Genomic DNA, 19,924 nt, shown 5'->3' with positions numbered 1-19,924 from the left:
TGGCCAGCAGCATGTTTTTCTTTTTTCTTTTCTTTTTTTTTTTTTGAATTGCATTTAGGTTTTGGGGAAAATGTGAAGAACATGCAAGGTTGTTGCATAGGTACACACGTGGCAGTGTGATTTGCTGTCTTCCTCCCCATTACCTATATCTGGCATTTCTCCCTATGCTGTCTCTCCCCACCTCCCCACCCCCCCGTCCCTCCCCGATTTCCCCCCAACAGACCCCAGTGTGTAGTGCTCCCCTCCCTGTGTCCATGTGTTCTCATTATTCAACACCCGCCTATGAGTGAGAACATGTGGTGTTTGATTTTCTGCTCTTGTGTCAGTTTGCTGAGAATGATGGTTTCCAGGTTCATTCATGTCCCTACAAAGGACACGAACTCATCGTTTTTGATGGCTGCATAATAGTCCATGGTGTATATGTACCACATTTTCCCTGTCCAGTCTATCATCGATGGGCATTTGGGTTGGTTCCAGGTCTTTGCTATTGTAAACAGTGCTGCAATGAACATTCGTGTACATGTGCCCTTATAGTAGAATGATTTATAATCCTTTGGATATATACCCAGTAAAAGGATTGCTGGGTCAAATGGAATTTCTATTTCTAAGTCCTTAAGGAATTGCCACACTGTCTTCCACAAGAATGACTATTATTTTTAACTCAAATGATAATAGGAAAAGGGATGAGTATGAAGTCACTGAAATACTAGTATTTATAGAAATTATTTTCTTAAAACTATGTGGCAATTTTACTCTTATCCCTTGTATAGTACCTAAGGATTTAAGTGTTTTAATAAGCTGAAAGCGTTATCAATATTTTATTAAGCTACAAATGCTATAAACCAGTAAGCAATTTTGAATTTAAAAAGGTTTATTATTGCCAATTATTAGCAAAACTGACTTTTTAATTGAAATTGCTGAGCGAAAACCTGACCTCAAGATATCTAACATTATGTGTTGATATGGAGGGAGGTACTCGGTAAATCGGAAGATGGTATTATGGAGTTCGGAAGAAAATGGAAACCATTTTAATGAGAACAAAGGAACAGTGTCTGGAGGAATAATATCACAGCATGAACTGCATTTTTTCTAGACATATTTCCAATACCAGTAACACAGGAAAGCAAACTTTTCAGTAAATTATTGGTGAATAAAGAATGAGGCTTGATTCTAAAGGTATAAAAGTAATGATTTTGAAACACACATAGCAGACGTCGCCCACTTCTTTCTGCGCTGGTTTCTCTCCTTCTTAGCCCACCTTCCATCCTTCTCCCCTTCACCTCTCTTGCTTCTCCTCACTGCTCACTTTGGAAATGCCCAGCTCTTCAGAACCTCTGAACATCCCAGGCTGCTTTATTCTATCTCTGTACCTTTTGCTCTTGCAGTTCCAGCTGCTGGAGTTCTCCCAACATGCACCCCTGCCGCCTTATCCCCGCTCCCTGCCTCCTACACCCCTAAAGTCTACCTGAGCTGTTACTTCATTCTGAAGCTACTCAGCCCCTGCACACTCTGTCCCTGCCCCCACATGGTTAATCCCACCCTTCTCCACACCACTCTGTGTTAGGTTGTCCATGTGATCCTTGGGGACATGTAGGCAGGTCTCTTTGGAGGCGTGGCCATGCATTTTCCACTTCTGTATTTGCCTCAATGGTTGGTGCCAGATCACGCTAAATTACCCACATGTTGGTGGAATGAATGAACATGTTCAAATAATCACCTCTGTCCAATGGTTGCAACCAAAGTGGAACTGAAATGACACCCCCATCCACAAGCCTTCCCTCAAGGACTTCAAATACACTAGCTTCAGAGTGCCCCAGATGGACATAGAACCAAATCGGAAACATTTAGGCAGCAAAGGCAGCCTTCAGACATGGGTCTTGATCTTCCCTTACCCCTCTGACTGTTGAATGATCTATGGCACCTGCTCTGGAATTTCCAGAGCTGCCCTGCTCTGAAGGGGTCTGTCTGTCTCTCACACACACCCAAACCAGCTTTGTTATTTTTTCTTAATCCCAAACAGCATATCCTGGCTTGGGCACTGTGTTCAGTGAAAATTATTTTGATTTATGTCTTAATCTTTTCAAAAATTATCTTCAAAGAAAGATTCTTTCTTATACTGAAAGAACATTAGAAACAGAGCATTTCGTTGTGTCAGGCACTGTTCTAAGGGACACAATTAATTATTCTGGCAACGCTTTGAGGCAATTCCTACATTTTCCATTTGTACACACAGCGACACTAACCTGCAAGGGGTTTTATCAAGGTTCAGGATTTGAGCCATGCTGCTGGCTCCAAAGTTGGCTTTTGGGGACTGCACCAGGTTGGTTTTCTTGATGACCTTGAAAGTGGTTTCAGAATGATGTTCCCACAGTTGCTATGAGCCACGGTAACATCTCAGAAATTGCCCCATGGCTTACCATGGTTTCAGAGCTTCCCCACCTGACACCTGTAGAGATTCTGGCACCTCGTAGAGCATAAACCAGAAATAGGCTTCATGAGGTGCTTTGTTTTCGACCTTCTTTACTACATTTCAGAACTGATTATTTTTCACTCTGTTACTCCATTTTCATGGGCTTTTCATCCACTGCTCCCACAGGGCTGACCCACCTGATGGGTTCTTCGTTGGTTTCAATTGCTTTGCTAATACATTTTATGCCTGCACCATCTCCAGTGAGGAAGGTATTTTGGGGGCTTACAAAATATTTCTGTAGACTAGCCCTCCCATTCCACACCTGCTGTTGATGGAAAAATGAAGTGTCAGGAGGCATTTCCCCCAAACATGTCAGCTACAACTTGTCTCTAGGTGGGCTTTATTACTTTCTCAGGTCTGACGCTTGTTCTTTGGGTTGATACAGGGTGTAACCTGTCACATAGGCCTTCTTCTTGGTGGTGTTGAAGGAAGTCCAATTTAGCTGCAGGAGATGGTGGTCTGTGAGCTCTAGTGTTATGGCTGTGTGCATCTGTGTCTGTCTGTGCATGTGCATCTGTGTGCACTTCTCTGTGTTTATATCTGTGTTTCTGCATCTCTATGCATCTGTGTGTGCCTCTAGGGGGGTGTGCATTTCTGTACGTGTGTGTCTTTGTGTGTTCATCTCTCTGTGCATCTGTGTGCACGTGCATCTGTGTGTGCATCTCTCTGTGTGTGCATCTGTGGGCATTTGCATCTCTGTGCATGTCTGCTGTGTGTGTGTGTGTGTGTATGCACACGCACACATCTCTCCATGCATTCATGTGCACTTCTGGGGTCCCCTGCACTATTGGGAACAATGCTCTCATTTGCTGTCTGCTATCTGTCTGACACTTTCTGCTAACACACACTCAGTCCTTCTTTTATGTAACTCTCTTTTGTTCAGTCAGGTTCTGGAGAACTTTAAACATTGTCTTTGATTAAGATTTGTGATATATCAAGCCTCTGCGTATTTCTGTCCTTATTAAGACAATTTTCTGGTGAACTATCTTACCACAAAAAGAAAAAAAAGAACCTCAAGGTGAATGAAGGCACTGCGAAGAGAATGTGGCTCCTATACTGGCTCTGTTTCCCATTTCTCTCTCCCTGGCAGAAAGAACTCAGACTTCTCTGCTTTGGGAAGCCTGGGCATCAGAGTTTCATGGTTCTATCCTTGTTCTCTCCCTGGATTCCTGCAATTTCAGAAAATCACTCCTTTTCAGAAGGGAGCTAGTCAGCCTGCTGTTGCTTTCCCATAAAATACCAGTACAAGAGCCCAGCAAAGAACTGGTGGATTGAAGCTAGGAAGTGTCGATCATGTTCATATTAGATGGTGGGTGATGGGAACTGAGGTTCTTGACCAGTGGCTTCATGCACTTTTGTTCACATACACTCTAAAATACTTTAGAAATATCATCTACTCATTTATGCATTTTTAGATTGAATTCTAAATATTTTTGTCATAATTTCAAATACTTACAAAGCAATTAAGTTCCAGGGTCTGTCACTATTAACACTTTAAAATATAATTTTTATTATTATGCAATGTAATCTAGACACCATAGAGATTTGATATCACTAGTTGATTAAAAGTCACATGAACATATTTTTCATTAATTAGAAATGTGACATGCTTTTTCTCCTTGGGCTCATAATTCCATTCTGCTTTCTGTAGATAACTATATCTTAAAATAATATTTTAAAGAGCAAAAGTCATTTATTGATTATGTTGTCCTATTTAAAGATATGCATATGGACTGATTTTTAAAAATTCTTTTGACTAAAAGGCTGAAAGTGTTAAAATTCTTCATAAATTATAATAGTACAAAATTGATAAAAACTAAAACATTGATTTCAACAATTATTAAATATACAAAGAGCACTATTGGAAATGGCTCTGTTAATTGATGGGTCTCTGATTTGTCAGTTTTTCCGCTTTTAAGTTATGTATTCATGTGTGCTATTATTACCAGAATGAGATCTTTTTTAGCGTCGACTCTGTTATTTTTGTTATAGATATAAGTAGTGATGAATGCTGTTCAGGGAAATAAACTGATGAAAATAAAAGTTATTTCATATGTGCTTTGTTCCTCTTTGAATGCCTTCTTAATTAGAAGCTAAAAATTATATAATTGATGTATTATCAAAGATTTATTATAATCATCAGTTAACATCTCAATCAAATCTTCCTATGATTTTGTTGAAAGCAAGCCTGCAGGAAATACCTTGCAGCAGAATTTCTTGCCTGAAAACCAGGAGCGATCACTTTCCCTACATAGAGGAGTAGAGCCACTCGTTGTGCGTCAATGGTAAGGCTTTCCATTGCACAGCAGTGCACCCTTGCAAAGGCCAGTGGGAGGGAGGCAGAGGCTGCTTTTGTCTTGTGAGTGGGAGAAGGCTTTGTGATGGACTTGATGGAAAAGGAGAGCCACAGGCTCCATTTCAAGAGAATAAATATTCAGAAAAACGACTTAAAAGTAAAGGGTTTGGGAATAAATTCCCTTAAAAGCATCTATGCCTGTATGCCCCAAGGAATGTCTGCAGGTCATCTTGGTTGTACATCAAAATATCTCAGAGCTATTAAAGAATACCAGTGCCTAGGTTCCACCCATAAGGACACCAGTTTTCCTGTTTTGGGGTGGGACCAGCATATGACTATTTTTAAAACTCCCCAGGTGATTTTAATGTGCTTCTAGGGCTGAGAACCCCACTGCAGAGCCTAAGCTCTGCGAAGTCAGGGACCTGGCTCTGTGGTTCAAGTGTGCATCTTTGCTGACTCATGCTGTCTCTGTTGGATAAGGAGCAGGGAATAAAATTATCAGGATCAGGAAACAGGAGTGTGCTAGGGATTCACACCTAAGGATCGGGAGACTTATGGTGAGGTAAGTGGTCAGGGTTCCAGGAACCCCACGAGGTCAGCAAGTCTAGTAGGAGGAGAAACGCTTGTGCTTGCAGCAGGACGGGGGCCTGGGGTGTCCTGGACACAAAGCCTTTGCTGCCCAAGGCCTTCCCAGGGCCAGGCCAGCCAAGCCGTCTCGACCTGCAAAGAGCAGGCTTAGCAGTTGGTTGAGTCCCAGGACAAGAAATAAACCGGTTTCACTGGTGGAAGTGGTTCTCAGAAAATTGCTAGGCAGGAAACTACCTTTTCATCTCTTGGTCCTAGGAAGGATCTTTATTCTGGGGTGTGAGAAGTTTGTTACTGGTGACGTCAACTTTAGGCTTGAAATTTTCTGAGATTTCAAATATTCGATTTGACTGCCCCCATAGAACACTTTCAGTGAATGAATTAGTCGAAGGCTTGTCTCCTCTGGCCTGACGCTGGGCTGGGCCTCTCCCACGGGGTTGTGCGCAGCAGCGCTCTCCTTCTGGAGGTGCTTCTCCTTGCTGCAGGGGACCTAGGCATGATGGTGCCCTGACGCTAGGGGGGCCCCATGCCCAGATCCATCCTCTGCATCATGCCTCTGCTCTCTCCATCGTCAGGTGGAATCCACAACTGCCATGCTCACCGCTTCCCCACAAACACCCAACTTCCTTCCTTCTCTTGCCTTTCACTGAACACATCACTTTATAATATTAAATTGTGAATCCATTGTTTTTATTTAAATGTCTCTCCAGCTAAAATCCTAGCATTACAGGGCAAGGGCTTGGTTCTATTCGTTGCTTGAACTGAACACCTACCCAGGAGAGTGTGGGGTATGTGACAGGTGTGCAAGTGTCCCTGGAAGGAAGGAAGGAAGGAAAGGAGGCAAGAATGGAGGGAGAGGCAATTTTTCTCTTGAGAATAGGCAGGGAGAGGGCTGCCTGGCACTGTGGGTGCCATGTTGCCAATGCTGGGTGGAGGAGGGAATCTCTCCTGGGAAGAGGCAGGGAGATGGCTCCCTGGCGCTGTGGGTGCCATGTTGCCAATGCTGGGTACTGAGCCTTCTGCCCCAGGTATCTGTGTGTTGAGTTTCCTACATAGAACTAGCAGAATTGCACTGAGGGAATTTGTAGAAATCTGTTTTCTGAAGGGCTCCTTGCTCTTCCTGGGGTCAGTCACACACACAGTGCAGGCCTTTCAGCAGGGTGGGAAATGCTAAGGGTAGGCAGTGTCCCCACTGGCCTCCTGAGGTGAAGCTCTCCTTCCTTCAGATCCTTTTTTTTGAATCAATACATAATAACTGTACATATTTATAGACTACACGTCTATAGATACTTTGATACATCCATACAATGTGTAACCACGAAATAAGAGTATTTAGGTTATCCAACACCTCAAATATTTCCATGTGTTGGGAGTATTCCAAATCTCTTCCAGCTATCATGAAATATACAATAGATTACTGTTGTCACTAGTCACCCAATGGTGCTATTGAACATGAGAGTTTATTTCTCCCATCTAATGTACCTGTGTACTCATTAACCTCCCTCCTCTCTTCTCTTCTCCCCCAAACCTTCCCAGCCCCTGGGAACCACCATTCTTCTCTCTGCCTCCCTGGATTCACTTTTTAAGCTTCTGCATATTAGTGGGAACCTGTGGTATATAACCTTCTGCACCTGGCTGACTCCACTTAACGTAGAACCTCCAGGATCATTCATGTAACCACAGTTTTTTACTATTTTTCATGGCTGAATTGTACTCTACTGCATATATGTGCCACATTTTCTCTACCCCTTCGTCTGTTGATGGACACCCAGGTCGATTCCATATCTTGGCTGTTGTGCATACTGCTGCGGTGCACATGGGGTGCAGGACTCCTTAAAGAACCTGGCTCCCTGCAGATACTTTGCTGCCCTGCTCATTCCCCAGTTCCCCACCTATCGCTGACGTCCTCTCCCCTACACATCCTAAGCAGCTTGAGCGGCCTGAATGTGGGGAGAATCAGCCATGTGACTCAATGCTCTGTGGTATAACTGTTGTGCCGCAGAGATTTTTTTATGTTTGTTACCATCATGTTCTCAATACCCACCATGAAGTCTGGCTTCAGAAAGACACCTTGCAAGGGCTTAGAAGAGTAACAGATTGCAAACATTAGCAGACTAATGATGTAGCATTAGGTGTTCTGATGTTTCAGGAGCCACCTCCATTTCGCTTGTGATCATCTCCAGGAACTGGCATGTGTGTGTAATGACTCCTGTGGTTGAGGGAACAGCTCACACCTGGAGACCCTGCAGTAGAGGCTGAGAGGCTCTCCACACTGGCAGGTGGCTTCTTTCACATTGTCTTGTGCCCACGCATGGTTATATCTGGTGGAGTTTGCCTTTGCCCGTGCAAAGAGGCTACCTTTTCGGGTTATAAAAAATTAGAAACTGGCTGGGCGCAGTGACTCACGCCTGTAGTCCCAGCACTTTGCGAGGCCAAGGCAGGTGGATCACGAGGTCAGAAGTTCAAGACCAGCCTGGCCAAGATGGTGAAACTTCATCTCTACTAAAAATACAAACAAACAAAAAATAGCCGGCTGTGGTGGCAGGTGCCTGTAATCCCAGCTGCATGGAGGCTGAGGAAGAGAATTGCTTGAACCCTGGAGGCAGAGGTTGCAGTGAGCTGAGATTGTGCCACTGCACTGTAGTCTTGGCGACAGAGTAAGACATCGTCTAAAAAAGAATAAACTGTTTGGCACCCCAGAGAAAGAATTGCTGAGGATTTGTTATGGGTTGTAAGAAACCCAATCAGAGCAGAAACTGGTGCTGGCATCAGGCCGCAAGGGGCTTAGTCCTTGGCACTGCCTTGTTCCAGGGAAGCTTTCAGTATTGGGCATTCTGACTGCCCAAGGCCGGTCTTAGCACTGCCATATTCACTCTCCTTGTATTTTGACTTCTTTGATTTTCCACCTATTGCCTATTTTCTGAGTGAATTCTGAGGATAGGTAAGGATGGAATTATCTAGTACTAATATTCAGTAGAAAACATCACAACTTGTTCCATGACACAAGGCACTGAGGTGACACTACCTTGATTACTTGGGAACACATTTCTGAAAAATAACTTTTCAAGTGAACCAACTATGCAAACACATGATTAAACATTTTTCTAGGTAACAGCCTCTCTTGGAATCAGTGTGGGGCTTCACAGGCCTCTCCAGCACCTGTGGAATGGGAGCGCTGGGCACGCTGTGTTTCTGACATAGTTTGAATGAATGTCACATGAAGTCCTGCCTGTGAGGTTAAGTGCCTCTCTATGCACCGGCTCTGATATAGTTTGGCTGTGTCCCCACACAAATCTTGTCTTGAATTGTAGCTCCCATAATCCCCTCATGCTGTGGGAGGGACCTGGTGGGAGATAATTGAATAATGGGGTCTGTTTCCCCCATGCTGTTCTCCTGGTAGTGAGTAATTCTCACAAGATCTGATGGTTTTATAAGGAGAAACCTTTTTCCCTCGGCTCTCATTCTCTTCTCTTGTCTGCCACCATGTGAGACATAGCTTTCGCCTTCCACCATGATTGTGAGGCTCCCCCACCACATGGAACTCTGAGTCTGTTTTCTTTTGTAAATAGTCCAGTCTTGGGTATGTCTTTATCAGCAGCGTGACAACAGACTAATACACATTCTAAAAGCCAATGCAATACATGATAATGTTTTCAAACTAATAATTGCATCTTGAAGGGATTTCTTTGTTATTTTCAAAATGGAGAGGATATTTTTATGCCCTACATCCAGAACACTGGACCAAGGGTTAAAGATCCTATTTCATGCTGAACCTCAACAGTCAATCATCATTTTCTTTTTAACAGCTTTCATGATATATAATGCACATACTTTACAGTTCACTCATTTAAAGTGTCTAATCAATGTCTTTAGTATTTTCATTAAGATTTAAATGTATCATAAAATATATATAATAAAACTTTCCATTCACCTATTTTTGTAGCATTAATTATATTCACAAACTTTTTTTTATCATCCCAAACAAAAATTCTCCACTCATTAAATAATAATCACCCATTTCCCCCTCTCAACCACCTTGTAATCTCTGATGTGTTTTCTGTTTCTGTGACTTGACCTATTCTGAATATTTCACATAAGTGTGATCTACAGTGTTTGTCTTCTTGTGACCAGCTTATTTCACTTGGCACGATGTCCTCAAGCTTCATCCATGGGGTAGCATGTGTCAGAACTTCATTCCTTTTCATGGCTGAATAATATTCCATTGCATGTATAGACCATGTTTGGTTGATCCATTCATCTGATGGACTTTTGGCTTCTTCTACCTTTTGGCTTCTGTGTGTAATGAACATTGCTGTGTAAATATCTGGGCCAGCCTTAATTTTAAGGTCAGTAGTAATTAGTACAAGAATAATAACTGAGGCTGCCCAATTTCAGAAGAACCGTCCCCTTCAGTTTGCTACTCATTCTGTTGGCTCCTTCCATATCCCAGCAGTAGGACAGACACAGTCTTCGTGCTCTCCTTAATTATTCTTGAGTGTGTGGACACCTGTTCCCAGATACTTGTTCAGTAACCCTCAAACCAGAAGCATCCCTGTCTTTGGGTCGTAATCTGTACACTGAGTAGGCAATCAGAGAATCACAACAGAACTGCGCATCAACACCACTGGTCTATTTTTCCAGTTCATCAAAGTTCCTTGTTAGTGTGAGTATCTGCCTTCCCCAGGACAACTGCGGGAGTAGTTTTTGGGTTTGGTGCTTATTGTAAGCTAAGTTTAATGTGGCCATTAGACCATTCTAGAATTCATTTGTATGAGATTTAAGCTGTGTGATGATGCTTATTTTCTTTTTTGATGTAGATTTATTTTTAAAAACATTTTTGAGTTGAACAAAGCTTGTTCACACTTTTCCTGTGGTTGTACACTCCCTTGAAGATTGTCTAACCTGTTGTTTGCATCTCTTGCTTTCCCAGGTAGACCAGCTCATTAGAGTTAGGGATTTTCATTTATTGATTCATTCTACACAGTTTTATTCCAGACCCTGGGGAACAGGGCAAGAAAGCTCTTGCTATTGAAGCCACAGACAGTGCCATCAGCTGTGAGGACAAAAAATGGAGGAATAGGGTGGCTAGTGACTCTTGGTAGGAGAGGGAGTTATTTTAACTTGGGTGGCTAAGGAAGGCCTCTCTGAGATGGTATCAGCCCTGAGTAATGTGATGGAGCCAGCCCGCATCTGTGGATGTGGTTGGGAACAGCATGTAGCAGAAGCAGCAGAAACTTGCTTGGTTGTTTGAAGAACAGAGCAATGAGTGATGGGGCCAGGGCCAGGTCGTGTAGGACCCTGTGTGTTTCAGCTGGACCTTGACATCTTGGTCTAGAGGCACTGTGAGGACACTGGGAGATTTAGGCGGGTGATTGACATAACCCAATCTATGTCCTTGAGAGGGTGAAAGAGTTGGAGCTGTGTCTGGATGAGAGATGATAGGGCCTGCAAAGGTGACAATGGAGAAGTAATTGATGATCAGGACATGTCTGCGAGGCAGAGCTGTGGGGATTGTTGATGCATTGGATAGAAGAGATGTGCAATATTTCTTGGTATTGCACACTAATTGGTGATTAATTGTCCTACTCTGTTCCTGATGTTATAACGAAATATCTGAGACTAAGTGATTTATAAAAACAGACATTTATTCTTTTCAGTTCTGGAGGCTGGGACTCCATGATCTAAGTGCTGGGAGGTTCAGTGTCTGGCAGGGCCTGCCCTCTGCTTCCAGGGTGGTACCTCACATAGCAGAAGACATGAACACTGCATCCTCATGTGGAGGAAGGCAGAAGGCCAAGAACACCTAGTCAGTCCTCTCCAGCTATTGTATGAGGTACTAATCTCAGCCTGGCTTCAGAGAAAGACAGAGGAATGCAGCTCTGCTGTGTCTCCTTGTAAGAGCACTAATCTCCTCCTAGGGGCCACCCCTCATGGCCTCATCTCAACCTAATTGCCTCCCACAGGCTGCACCTCCTAATACTATCATGTTGGGGTTGGGGGTTAGAGCGTCAGCATCAGAATTCTGGGGAACACAGCGCAGTTCACAGCAGGTGCTTTGCCACTGCAGCCCTAGAAAATGAGCACACTTGTCAAGCATAAAAACAGCTAGGAAGTGGCCTTTACCTCCATCTGCAGCTGCATCTTGTTGCAGAACCTAAGCTGCATCCAGGAACTGAGCCATCAGAGGGCCTGGGAAATTTAGATTTTAGTCTTACAACTCCTGCAGCATTGAGGGTGGGGTGGAGGAAGACAGTGGGGTGTGATTAGTGAGTGCAAGAGGCGCACCTGGATGCTGAAAGCCTAATAGACAAGAGCCATCCAGCAAAACCCCACGGAACCAGGTGAGTACTGACTCAGCTATGACTTGGGGATGCTCCTGAAGGACACCACATCCCATGCACACCATCTCAGCTTGTGCCAGGACACAGATGGTCTGCCACACTAAGACTTTATCTAGGCACACATTCAGGCATGTGCACTTTTAATAATTACACATTTTGATTTAAAGTTATTTTTGAAAACACAATTTTATGTGTGTAAACACAGACTCTAAAAATAAAGCTAAAACATTTTCCTAGTTAATGAGCATAGAAAGAATCATTCTTTTTTTTTTTAATTTATTTTACTTTAGGTGCACACTATATCTGGCATTTCTCCCCATGTTATCCCTCCCTTCCCTCCCCATTCCCCATTGTCTCTCCCCATCCCCCCCCAACTGTCCCCTGTGTGTGATGTTCCTCTCCCTGAGTCCACGTGTTCTCGTTGCTCAACACTCACCTATGAGTGAGAACATATGGTGCTTGTCTTTCTGTTCTTGGGTCAGTTTGCTGAGAATGATGGTTTCCAGATTCATCCAAGTCCCTACAAAGGACATGAACTCATCGTTTTTTACAGCTGCGTAGTATTCCACGGTGTATATGTACCACATTTTCTTTGTTGAGTCTATCATTGATGGGCATTTGGGTTGGTTCCAGGACTTTGCTATTGTACACAGGACTGCAATAAACATACATATGCATGTGTCTTTATAGTAGAACGATTTATAGTTCTTTGGGTATATACCCAATAGTGGGATTGCTGGGTCAAATGGAATTTCTATTTCTAGATCCTTGAGAAATCGCCACACTGTCTTCCACAATGGTTGAACTAATTTACACTCCCACCAACTGTGCAAGAGTGTTCCTATTTCTCCACATCCTCTCCAGCATCTGTTGCCTCCAGATTTTTTAATGATCACCATTCTAACTGGTGTGAGATAATATCTCAGTGTGGTTTTGATTTGCATTTCTCTAATGACCAGTGATGATGAGCATTTTTTCATGTTTCTTGGCCTCACGTATGTCTTCTTTTGAAAAGTGTCTGTTCATATCCTTTCCTCACTTTTGAATGGGGTTGTTTGTTTTTTTCTTGTATGTCTATTTTAGTTCTTTGTAGATTCTGGATATTAGCCCTTTGTCAGATGGGTAGATTGCAAAAATTTTTTTCCATTCTGTTGGTTGCTGATTCACTCTAATGATGGTTTCTTTTGCTGTACAGAAGCTCTGGAGTTTAATTAGATCTCATTTGACTATCCTGGCTTTTGTTGCCATTGCTTTTGGAGTTTTAGTCATGAAGTCTTTGCCTACGCCTATGTCCTGGATGGTTTTGCCTACGTTTTCTTCTAGTGTTTTTATGGTGTTAGGTTTTATGTTTAAATCTTTGATCCACCTGGAGTTAATTTTAGTGTAAGGTGAGAGGTAGGGGTCCAGTTTCTGCTTTCTGCACATGGCTAGCCAGTTTTCCCAACACCATTTATTAAACATGGAGTCCTTTCCCCATTGCTTGTTTTTGCTGGGTTTGTCAAATGTCAGATGGTTGTAGATGTGTGGTGTTTCTTCTGGGATCCTGTTCTGTTCCATTGGTCTATGTCTCTGTTTTGGTACCAGTACCATGCTGTTTTGATTACTGTAGCCTTGTAGTATAGTTTGAAGTCTGGCAGTGTGATGCCTCCGGCTTTGTTCTTTTTGCTTGGGAGTGTCTTGGCTATGTGGGGTCTTTTGTGATTCCATATGATATTTAAAGTGTTTTTTTCCAGTTCTGTGAAGAAGGTCATCGGTAGCTTGATGGGGATAGCATTGAATCTATAGATTACTTTGGGCAGTATGGCCATTTTCACAGTATTGATTCTTCCTAACCATGAGCATGTTTCTCCATCTGTTTGTGTCCTCTCTTATTTCACTGAGCAGTGGTTTGTAGTTCTCCTTGAAGAGGTCCTTTACATCCTTTGTTAGTTGTATTCCCAGGTATTTTATTCTCTTTGTAGCAATTGTGAATGGGAGTTTGCTCTTGATTTGGCTCTCTGTTTGTCTGTTATTGGTATATAGGAATGCTTGTGATTTTTGCACATTGATTTTGTATCCTGAGACTTTGCTGAACTTGCTTATCAGTTTCAGGAGATTTTGGGCTGAGACAATGGGGTCTTCTAGATATACAATCATGTCATCTGCAAATAGAGACAGTTTGACTTCCTCCTTTCCTAATCAAATACCCTTTATCTTTTTCTTGCCTGATTGCTCTGGCTAGAACTTCCAATACTATGTTGAATAGGAGTGGTGAGAGAGGATGTCCTTGTCTAGTGCCTGATTTCAAAGGGAATTCTTCTAGCTTTTGCCTGTTCAGTATGATATTGGCTGTAGGTTTGTCATATATAGCTTTTATCATTTTATGGTACATTCCATCAATATCTAGTTTATTGAGAGTTTTTAGCATGAAGTATTGTTGAATTTTATTGAAGGCCTTCTCTGCATCTATTGAGATAATCATGTGGTTTTTGTCTTTGGTTCTGTTTATGTGACAGATTACATTTATGGATTTGCATATGTTGAACCAGGGTTGCATCCCCGGGATGAAGCCTACTTGGTCATGATGGATAAGCTTCTTGATGTGCTGTTGCAATCTGTTTGCCAGTATTTTATTGAAGATTTTTGCATCGATGTTCATTATGGATATTGCCTGAAGTTTTCTTTTTTAGTTGAGTCTCTGCCTGGTTTTCATATAGGGATAAGGTTGGTCTCATAAAATGAGTTAGGGAGGATTCCCTCCTTTTGTGGTGTTTGATACAGTTTCAGAAGGAATGGAACTAGCTCCTCTTTGTATGTCTGGTAGAATTCAGCTGTGAACCCATCTGGACCTGGACTTTTTTTAGTTGGTAGGCTATTGATTCCTGCCTCTACTTCAGCCCTTGTTATTGGTCTATTCAGGGTTTCAGCTTCCTCCTGGTTTAGTTTTGGTAAAGTACAAGTGTCTAGGAATTTATCCATTTCTTTCTGGTTTACTGGTTTATGTGAGCAGAGCTGTTTGTAGTAATCTCTGATGGTAGTGTGTATTTCTGTGGGATCAGTGGTGATAGCCCCGTTATCGTTTTTTATTGCATCTATTTGATTCTTCTCCCTTTTCTTTTTTATTATTCTGGCTAGTGGTCTATTTTGTTGATCTTTACAAAAAACTAGCTCCTGGATTTACTGATTTTTTGAAGTGTTTTTTTTTTGTGTTTCTATCTCCTTCAGTTCTGCTCTGATCTTAGTTATCTCTTGTCTTTTGCTAGCTTTTGAGTTTTTTTGATCTTGCTCCTCTAGTTCTTTCAATTTTGATGAAAGAGTCATTCTTAAGAGGTGAAGATGAATCAGGGTTTTTTGGGTTCTGTGAGAGATTTAGTTTATGAATAGGAGCAACAGGCTAAAATCATTATTATTATTTGGAAAAAAATGTCAGAAAGCCCGCAACCACTGCTGAGTCAACTGTTTGGGCTGAAGGTAAAAAGTTACTTTAGGCTGCTCAGAGGTGGAGAATTATGGCTTTACAGAGTCAGGCAATAGGGAGAAGTCAGCCAGGGAGAAGGCATTTGGAAATGTCCTGGTATGAAGAACATTTGAGGATCTCACTTGGTTGCTGTAGCCTCTACTGCTTCATCTATGCAAAATGCTGAGAAGGTTTGGAGCTGAGACTGTGTGTGGTGGATACCTCTACCCCGAGGCTGGCTGTGCTCTGATTATAACAGCCCCACAGAGGTTGCAATCAAGTGCAAGGACATCCAGGTGGACCCGTTGGGCTCTTTTCACTTGAAATGCAGTGTTTCCCTGACTGTGAAGAAACTCCTTGCCATGAGCAACTCTTCAGACAATCTGGAAGTTAAGGAGCTGCACTCAAGCAATTAGTCTTTCCTCCCCTCCCCTAAGCCAGATGCTCAGTGCTGGAGCCTGGATGTGGCAGCTCCTTCTTACCCACTACAGGGCAGGGAGGACACAGGGAAGAGAAATGACTTATTCTCTGGAGATATGGAGAAAAAAATAGGGGTTCCTCCCACTGCCACATGTCTGTTCTCCAAAGGCAGGGCAAAACTTGTAGAGTTTGGAAGGTTTAAACATGGGGAAGATGTCATCTTCAATATGTTTGTATTAGTAGGGGTTCACACACCACACTCACACACACACATAAACACACAAATTGATTGTGGGAGTTAGCACATGCAATTTTGGAGCTGAGAAGCCCCACCGTCTGCTGGGTGCAAGGTGCAGACCCAGGAGAGTTGCTGGTGTTATTCAGTCTGAGTCCAAAGGCCTGAGAACTCAGGGAGTGGATGGTGTAAATCCTGGTCCATGGGCAGGAGAAGACCCAGGTTCCAGATCAACAGGCAGGCAGGAGAAGTCAGAATTCTCCCTTCCTCTGCCTTTTGTTTAGGCCCTCAACAGATTGAATGATGCCCACTTGCACTGGGAGGAGATCTTCACTGAGTCCATCAGTTCAAATGCTAACCTCTTCCGGAAACGTCCTCTCAGACACAGTCAGAAATGTTTACCACAGGCTCCCATGATTCAGCCAAGCTGGCACATGAAATTGAGCATCACACTGTTTCAAGTGTAAAGTGAAATGGAACAAGAATAATCATCCAGGGATACACTGTGATGTATTTATTTCATTCCTAGAATTAATGATCAAGACCACAGAGTTGCCCAAGTCAGAACACACCTTCATGTTCCACTGTATTAGTCTGTTCTCATGCTGCTAATAAAGACATACCTAAGACTGGGTAATGTACAAAGGAAAGAGGTTTAATTGACTCACAGTTCCACATGGCTGGGGAGGCTTCACAATCTTGGCAGAGGAGCAAAGTGATATCTTACATGGTGACAGGCAAGAGACCTTGTGCAGGGGAACTCCCCTTTATAAAACCATCAGATCTCATGAGACTTATTCACTGCCATGAGAACAGTATGGGGGAAAAACTCTCATGATTCAATTGTCTACACCTGGCCCTGCACTTGACATGTGGGGATTATTACAATTCAAGTTGAGATTTGGGTGGGGACACAGCCAAACCATATCATTCTGCCTCTGGCCCCTCCCAAATCTCATGTCCTCACATTTCAAAACCAATCGTGCTTTCCCAACAGTGCCCCAAAGTCTTAACTCATTTCAACATTAATTCAAAAGTCCAAGTCCAAAGTATCACCTGAGACAAGGCAAGTCCCGTACACCTATGAGCCTGTAAAATCAAAAGCAAGTTAGTTACTCCCTAGATACAATGAAGGTACAGGCAATAGGTAAATACAGCCATTCCAAATGGGGGAAATTGGCCAAAATGAAGGGGCTACAGGCCCCATGCAAGTCTGAAATCCAGAAGGGAAGTCAAATCTTAAAGTTGTAAAATGATCTCCTTTGACTCCATGTCTCATGTCCAGGTCATGCTGATGCAAGAGGTGGGTTCCCATGGTCTTGGGTATTTCCGCCCCTGTGGCTTTGCAGGGTACAGCCCCACTCCCAGCTGCTTTCATGGGCTGGTGTTGTGTCTGCAGCTTTTCTAGCTGTGTGGTGGAAGCCGTCAGTGGATCTGACACTTTAGGGTCTGGAGGATGGTGGCCATCATCTCACAGCTCCACTAGACAGTGCCCCAGTGGTGACTCTGTGTGTAGGGCTCCCACATTTTCTTTCTGCACTGCTCTAGCAGAGGTTCTCCATGAGGGCTCTGATTCTGCAGCAAACTTTTGTCTGGACATCCAGGCATTTCCATACATCTTCTGAAATCTAGGCAGAGTTCCAAAACCTCAATTCTTGACTTCTGTGCCCCCAAAGGCTCAACACCACATGGAAGCTGCCAAGGCTTGGGGTTTGCACTCTCTGAAGCAATGGCCTGAGCTCTACCTTAGCCTGCTTTTAACCATAGCTGGGATGCAGGGCACCAATTCCCAAGACTGCACAAAACCATTTTTTCCTTCTAGGCCTCTGGGCCTGTGATGGGAGGGGCTGCCATGGAAGTTCCTGGTTGATCTGGAGACATTTTCCCCATTGTCTTGGTGATTAACATTTGGCTCCTTGCTACCTATGCAAATTTCTTCAGCCAGCTCAAATTTGTCCTCAGAAAGTGGGTTTTTCTTTTCTGTTGCATAAACAGGCTGCAAATGTTCCAAACTTTTATGCTCTGCTTTTCTTTAGAACATAAGCTCCAATTCCAAACCATATCTTTGTGAATATATAAAATTGAATACTTTTAACAGCACCCAAGGCACCTCTCGAATGCTTTGCTGCTTAGAAATGTCTTCCACCAGATGCCCTTAATCATCTCTCTTAAGTTCAAAGTTCCACAAATCTCTAGGGGTGGAGCAAAATGCCACCACTCGCTTTGCTAAAACATAGAGTCACCTTTGTTCCCGTTTCAACAAGTTTCTCATCTCCATCTGAGATCACCTCAGCCGGGACTTTATTACCCATATCACTATCAGCATTTTGGTCAAAGCCATTCAACTGGTCTCTAAAGAGTTCCAAAGTTTCCCAAATCTTCCTGTCGTCTTCTGAGTCCTCCAGATGGTATCAACCTCTGCCTGCTACCCAGTTTCAAAGTTGCTTTCACATTTTTATGTATCTTTAGAGCAGCCCCCCACTTACTGGTACCAGTTTATTGTATTATTCTATTCTCACACTGCTAATAAAGACATATCTGAGATTGGGTAATTTACGAAGGAAAGAGGTTCAATTAACAGTTCCACATGGCAGGGGATGCCTCACAGTCATGGAAGAAGGCGAATGGGGAGCAAAGTCACGTCTTACACTACAGCAGGCAAGACAGCATGTGTGGGGGAACTCCCCTTTATAAAACCATCAGACCTCAGGAGACTTATTCACTATTATGAGAAGAGTATAGGGGAAACCACCACCATGATTCAATTATCTCCACCTGGCCCCACCCTTGACATGTGGGAGTTATTATAATTCAAGGTAAGATTTTGGCGAGGATGCAGCTGAACCATATCATCCACCAAGCTTCAAATGAAGGATTAATGTGAGTCCAGTGATGTCCCTCCAATTTGTAGAAGAGAAAACTGCAGGTGAAGAAGTTAAGTGTCTTACGGCATCTCATAACTAGTTAGGGTCACTCAGGAACTTAAAGCTGGGGTTTCTGACTCCAAATCCTGCATTCTCTCCACCACCGGCTGCTGCCTTTTCATTGAACTTATGAAAGGAGAGAAGCTCCAAACAAATCCACAGTCACTGGCATTTCATGTGGGTTTTGTTCCTGGTGGTTTGTTTGGTGACATGCATCTCCTGTGTGGGCCTGACTGTGGGCAGAGAGTTAGGCCAGGGTGGCAGCAAGTCCTTGCTTCTGCTTGGTTAAGCATGAGCTCCCAAAGGAGGTGGGGGTGTAGTTAATAGCCTTTACTGTGAAATAATATTTATAAACCAAGCTGTTGTCAGGACAACCGAAAGCAGACATGGCAGAAAGTGCAGCCTGACTGTCAGGTAAGGGCTGTGCTTTGGTCAAGGATAGGCTGAGGTGAGTATCCAGAGTGACTCAGCGAGTGTAGAGCGCAGGCATATAACTCCACTTGTTATAGCCATGTAGACGTACCATAAAGAAGCTCACCACCACAGCCATAACACGGGGAATGCTTATCCTTTAGCTCTAAGCCACTATTTTCTATAAAAGATATAATTGCCCTGTTGACACTGTGCAGATCATGCCCAGAGAGAGAGAGTCAAAGTTGCCCATCTTGGCAGATGGACAGGGGTCAGCCAGGACATAGCTTGGTTTACCAGTGCCCAGAGAGAGTTAAGCTGCTGATCCTGATGGCAAGGGAGAGCCGGCTGCGCAGCTGTGTGTGGGAGCCAGCTGCTGAAAGGAGCTGCGGGGCCGGCTCAAGCAGCTGAGACAGGGCAGACAGCGTGAGAAAGCTGCTGATGAGAGCTGCTCCGGAATAAAATCATCTTTCACCTGCCTACGGTCCCGAGTGTTCTTTCTGCTCGCCCACCCACTCCCTTCAGGCCTCGGCATGACATCTGGTGTAGACACGAGCCTTACACCGACCATGCTGCGCCGCCTGCGTGGCTGGTGGAGGCGTCACGCTATCTGGTAGCCATCCATCGCTGGGTTTGTATCTCCTTCCAGTTTCTGAACACAGGATTTGGAGTTAGAAACTCTGGCTTTAAATTCTGGATTGACTCTCACTGGTTATGAGATGGTGTAAGTCCCTTCTTCACCTGCAGTTTTCTTTTCTATCATGGATATCATGGGATACCTCACCAATTTACAGAATTTAACCTGC

At 43.5% G+C, this 19,924-nt stretch overlaps 1 long non-coding RNA gene across 1 annotated transcript; it reads left to right on the top strand.

Moving 5' to 3' along the window:
- The first annotated feature begins 7,682 nt into the window (after positions 1–7,682).
- Positions 7,683–19,489, top strand: LOC116561906. The gene is made up of 3 exons (XR_004273666.1): positions 7,683–7,694; positions 19,348–19,356; positions 19,426–19,489. It is a non-coding gene; the product is annotated as an uncharacterized LOC116561906 (long non-coding RNA).
- Positions 19,490–19,924: the final 435 nt, after the last annotated feature.

This window comes from Sapajus apella, unplaced genomic scaffold, assembly GCF_009761245.1.
Source record: "Sapajus apella isolate SASKATOON/1434 unplaced genomic scaffold, GSC_monkey_1.0 scaffold31, whole genome shotgun sequence".
In the NCBI taxonomy this organism is placed as follows: domain Eukaryota; kingdom Metazoa; phylum Chordata; class Mammalia; order Primates; family Cebidae; genus Sapajus; species Sapajus apella.
The sequence above is the reverse complement of the archived record's forward strand: the minus strand, read 5'-3'. Positions and strand labels throughout refer to the sequence as shown.